Source organism: Triticum aestivum, chromosome 4D (genome assembly GCF_018294505.1).
Source record: "Triticum aestivum cultivar Chinese Spring chromosome 4D, IWGSC CS RefSeq v2.1, whole genome shotgun sequence".
Taxonomy (NCBI): Eukaryota; Viridiplantae; Streptophyta; class Magnoliopsida; order Poales; family Poaceae; genus Triticum; species Triticum aestivum.
The window spans coordinates 423,299,305-423,305,304 of NC_057805.1; positions in this window are offsets into that span (position 1 = coordinate 423,299,305).

A 6,000-nucleotide genomic window follows, 5' to 3' on the forward strand; every position below is an offset into this window, starting at 1 on the left:
ACCACTCAGAGAACATGGGAAGGATTACATGCCGATGGCAAATGATGAGTCGAAGCACTTGTGCTGGCAATGACAGAGGACCCTTTGAACGATAGATGACCCCCAACTAGAGAACAAACCATCATCGACGAGCTTGAAATAAAGCAACCTCTCCCATGAAACTACATAGTGGGCCTCCGCGATGAAGATTGAAGAGGAGGATGGTTGCTTGGGGAAGAGACCGACGACTAAGACCGTCCCGCTCCCAGATATCCTTGAAGCGCCACTAGTAGGAGATGGCTGCAACACCTCAGCAGGCCCAAACCGATTCATTTGGATCTCCCAAGGCCCGCGATGACAACACCATAAGAAGATTGCCAGGTGGAAGGACCAAATATGACAACCAAAACTTGAAACATAAGTAGGGAAAATTATTTGGGACCAAGAGAAGACCACAATATGCCGACGATTCTCCTCGGTCCAAAGAACAAGAAAAGGATTCAACAAGAATATGACATGAAGAATTTTTCAAAGGGAGGGGGGTATACATACCAGTATAGAGAGAAGACAATGTCGAGGAAGAGAAACATTGGTCTACAATCTTCCTATTATGTGGTTTACATACAATGGATTGTACATGTGGATTGTGGTGCAAAATAAAACCGGTTTAAAAAAGACATAACAACTTGACTTTTTGCATAAAAGTGACACCTTCACATGGGCGATGGACCCTAATGATATTCAATATTTTTAGGAAATAAACTAAAACAAATTACAAAAAAATACAGCCTAAGATTAATTTTCTAAATTTTAATGAGCATAGCAAAAGAGCCCGCGCGTTGCAATGGGATAATGAAATCATGGTCTTCAAATCAAGTTCATATTCACACTCCATGTATATACACGCATTTGAATATTTGTGCATCAACCGGCGCACATGCAGACGTAAGACACATGCATTCTAACATGCTCACAATGACCGATGTTGGACTTGATCCTTGATGCATGTATTTTTTTAATACATCCTCGATGCATGTATGGGAAGGAAAAGAAAAGGCCAGTCCCACGATGTATGAAAACTGAAGGGCCCTATGATGTACGAATAATTTGGAGTTATGTTCTTTTTTTACTTTTACGGGTGGTGGGGTGGGAAATTACTTCAACTTTCGGGACAATTTCGATGGCGGATGAAAAATTAAGAGAAACAATTAACGAAGAGTTTTTTCACTTACGGGTGGCGGGGTGGGTAATTTACTTCAACTTTAGGGACAGTTTCAATGATAGACGAAAAAAATCAGAGAAACAATTAACGAAGAGTTATTTTCACTTACAGATGGCATGGTGGGTAATTTACTTTAAGTTTATTTATGAGCAACTTAGGGGAGGTGGATGGATAAAAAAATCAGAGAAACACACCATCCATTATTATTATAGGCAGAGACTTGTTAAATTTAAAGTAACATTTCCCTGTATGATAAGAACCATGAAATGATTTTAATGCCTATAATTTATTGCAATACAATTCTGGCTAGTTGATTTCAATTCATGGGCCTCCATATCATCCTCGTTATGGTTGTCCTCACCATGCTCAGCAAGATTGTGCTCACCCCTATATAGCGAACCCTAAAATCCTAAAATCCAACCGTCACTGCGAAAACAGCACTGCAGCGGTACAACTGCTCCTTGTCCCGGTACAACTGGGACTCACGGGTAACCTGCAGAAACCCTATCAAGCGGTACAACCGGGCAGACAGGCGGTAGTACCGGTTGTGGAGAACAACCGGAAAAACTGCTCAGCCACCGCACAACCACCGCTTTGAAACAGTAGGGAGTCACCCCTGTGAGCGGTGATCGAGCGGTACTGCACCGGTGCAACCGCCTGGCCCTGGTTCCATGGGTGGCTAAGTCCTAAGCGGTGGAACCGCTTAGGGCACCGGTGGTACTGATGTGCGGAGCACAACCGGAACAACCGGGCCACCACCTCCCAAGTACCGCATCAAAACAGAAACCAGGCCGGTTGTTGAGCGGTACCTGGTCGGTACAACCGCCAATGACACACCGAAGTCAAGTTTAAGCACGGTGGCGGTACCACCGCCCGGGGGCAGCGGTACAACCGCTTGGTCATGACTGGGCTGTTCAACCCCAAGGTATCACCCCTGGGGTGGTGGTTGGGTTAGTGCCAAGGGCCAGCGGTACAACTGCTGGAAGAACACAGCAACAGTTGAAAAAGAAGGGGAAACCTCTCTCACACAATAAGGAAGGCAAAGGTGGGTGAGGAAGAACTGTATGTGGAATGATTCACCCAACTCCTTCTGATGTGGATTCCCTCTTAATAGTACGGGTTTGCTACGACCAAAGAGATAAACACGTAGACAAACACCGTCTTCGATCTTTTCCTTCGAGAGAGAATAGCTAATCGATGCAAACCTAATCACCGAGGACCTGAAGCACATAGCACAAGATTAGACCAACAAAGGGTTGTCATCATCATCCAAAACACAAAGTAGAGGAATGACCTTACAATCTCCCCTTTTTTGGTGGATGATGACAACAACACGATTTGCAAGAGAGAGGTCTAGAAAATATAGACGGGACTCTGATACGTCTCCAACGTATCTATAATTATGAAGTATTCATGCCAATATATTATCATTCTTGGATGTTTTACAATCATTTTATAGCAACTTTATATCATTTGTTGGGACTAACCTATTGACCCAGTGCCCAGTGCCAGTTGCTGTTTTTTTGCTTGTTTTTTACATTGTAGGAAATCAATACCAAACGCAGTCCAAATGCAACGAAACTCCACGGGGATTTTTTATGGACCAGAAGGAACCCAATGGGCCAGAGGTGCACCTGGGGTGCCCCGAGGGGGGCACAACCCACCAGGGCACGCCAGGCCCACCTGGCATGCCCAGGTGGGTTGTGCCCACCTCGGTAGCCTCCTGCCCCCCTTCTTTGCACTATAAATTCCCAAATATTCTAAAACCCTTCGGGGTTAACCTAGATCAGAAGTTCCGCCGCCGCAAGGTCTCTGTATCCGCGAAAACCAATCTAGACCCCGTTCCGGCACCCTGCCGGAGGGGGGAGTCATCACCGGTGGCCATCTTCATCATCCCGGCAGCCACCACGATGAGGAGGGGGTAGTCCACCCTCGGAGCTGAGGGTTTGTACCAGTAGCTATGTGTTTAATCTCTCTCTCTCTCTCTCGTGATCTATATCATGGGCTTTGTTAATATAGTCGGATCATATGATGTTTCTACCCTCTATACTCTTGTTATGATGGACTGAATCTTTACCCTTTGAAGTTTTGTCTTGTCGGATTGAATATTCAGAGATGAGAACACATGATATATGTCTTGCGATATGAATACTTGAGGTGACAATTGGTGTATCGTATTGATTCACTTGACATATGTTATGGCATTCAACTCACGGATTCCCGCGGTGATATTGGGGTAATCTATACATAGGGGTTGATGCACGTTTTTCTCCGGTAGAAACTTTGGGGTCTCTTTGTAGTTCTTTGTGTGGATTAATTTTTATGAATATGAACTTGCTTTGGTGTTATTCTAGTACGAACTCTAGGATAGATCGAACGGAAAAAATAGTTTTGTGTTATTTTAGTACGAACTCTTAAATAGATCGAACGAAAAGAATAGCTTTGAGGTAGTCTCGTAACCTACAAGCAATATCTATCTTTTGTTCTCCGCTAATAGGAACTTGGGAGTGATTCTTTATTACACTTTGAGGGATAATCATATGATCCAACTATGTTAGCACTGTTGAGAGATTCCACTAGCGAAAGTACGGACCCTAGGCCTCATTTTTAAGCATTGCAATACCGTTTTTGTGCCCGTTTAATATTTGTTACCTTGCTGTTTTTATTTATTCAGATTATAAAAATTTCTACCATCAATATTACACTTTATCACCATCTCTTCGCTGAACTAGTGCACCTATACAATTTGCCATTGTATTGGGTGTGTTCGGGACACAAGAGATTTCTTGTATTTGGTTGCAGGGTCGTTTGAGGGAGACCATCTTCATCCTACACCTCTCACCGATTGATAAACCTTAGGTCATCCACTTGAGGGAAAATTGCTACTGTCCTACAAAACTCCGTGCTTGGAGGCCCGACACGTGTCTACAAGAATAAAGTTGCGTAGTAGACATCAAGCTCTTTTCTGGCGCCGTTGCCGGGGAGGTTAGGTAAGCGACACTCACACCCTGTCAACGAAGCTCTTTTCTGATGCCATTGCCGGGGAGGTGAGTGCTTGAAGGTATATCTTTAGATCTTGCAATTGAATCTTTTAGTTTCTTGTTTTATCACTAGTTTGTTTTATAAACGAAAACTACAAAAAATGGAATTGAGGTTGCATCATATTATTGATCATCTTTATAATATCTTTCTTGAAAATGATGGTTCGGAAAATTGTGCTCAATTGTCAAAAGAAGAAGTCAATAAAATGTTTGGCACAAAATATTTGAATGAAGAGCATGCTTGCAATGTTGTTAGTATGAATTCTTTAAATATCCATGATGCTAATGATATGCAAAGCCATAAGCTTGGGGATGCTATATTTGATGAAGATGATATTTTTAGTCCCCCAAGTTTTGATGAGAAAATCTTTTATGATGAAAGCATGCCTCCTATCTATGATGATTATCGTGATGACATGTATGCCATATTGAATAATGATAAACATGAAGCTTGTCATCATGATTTTAATTTTCAATCACATGATAGTTACTTTGTTGAGTTTACTCCCACTATTATGAATGAGAAGAAACTTGCTTATGTGGAGAGTAATAAAATTTCTATGCTTATGAATCATGAAAAGAGTGCTTTATGTGATAGTTATATTGTTGAATTCATTCATGATGCTACTGAAAATTATTATGAGAGAGGAACATATGCATTTACATATTGCAATAATATCAAGTTTCCTCTCTTTATGTTGAAAACCTGGAAGTTATGCTTGTTTTGCTTTCCTATGCTAGTTGATTCTTGTTCCCAAAAGTTGTTTTCTCACAAAATCCCTATGAATAGGAAGTGGGTTAGGCTTAAATGTGCTTGTCATGTGATTCATGACGCTCTTGTTATGTTGCAATCCTTATCTTTTATGCGAGCATCATTGAACTCATCATGCCTAGCTAAAAAGGCATTAAAGAAAAGTGCTTGTCGGGAGACAACCCAACACTTTTACTTGCTGTTTTTGTGTGTTCACATTATTATGCTACTGTATTGATCATGTTTTATTGCTTTTGTTTCAATAAAGTGCCAAGAAAAGCCTTTGGGATCATGTTGGGTGATAGTTGATTTGACCCTGCTGAAAAACAAAAACTTTTGCGCTCACGAAAATGAGTCTCATTTTAAACAGAAGATTGCTCTTGAGTTGATTCTTCTTGCAGAAGTTTAATATACAAATTGCTCACGTGGTACAATGTTTTTCATAATTTTTGGAGTAGTAGAAGTATGGTAGTTATCCAGATCATCACAGACTGTTCTGTTTTTGACAGATTCAGTTTTCAATGCATAGTTTGCTTGTTTTCTAGTTTCTATGGCTTATATTGCTCAATATCAGTTGTGGAAATGATTTGCTAGAGTAGGCATTGTGTGGAAACAATTATGAATCTTGTCTTTGACAGTACCAAAGTGAAATGGTTTGCTCTTTATCATACTAACCTATCTCACGAAGTTCCGTTAAGTTTTGTGTGATTGAAGTTTTCAAGTTTTGGGTGAGATGTCGACATGAGGAGAATAAGGAGTGACAAGTACCTAAGATTGGGGATGCCCAAGGCACCCCAAGTTAATATTCAAGGAAGATCCAAGCAACTAAGCATGGGGTCCAGGGCATCCCCTCTTTCGTCTCCAACACTATCAGTAACCTCACTTGGAACTATGTTTTCATTCGTCACATGATATGTGTTTTGCTTGGAGCGTCAATTTATTTTGTTAGTATTTGCTTGCTGTTATTTATAATAATGTTTTGCATCTTTTATTTCAATAAAAACGTC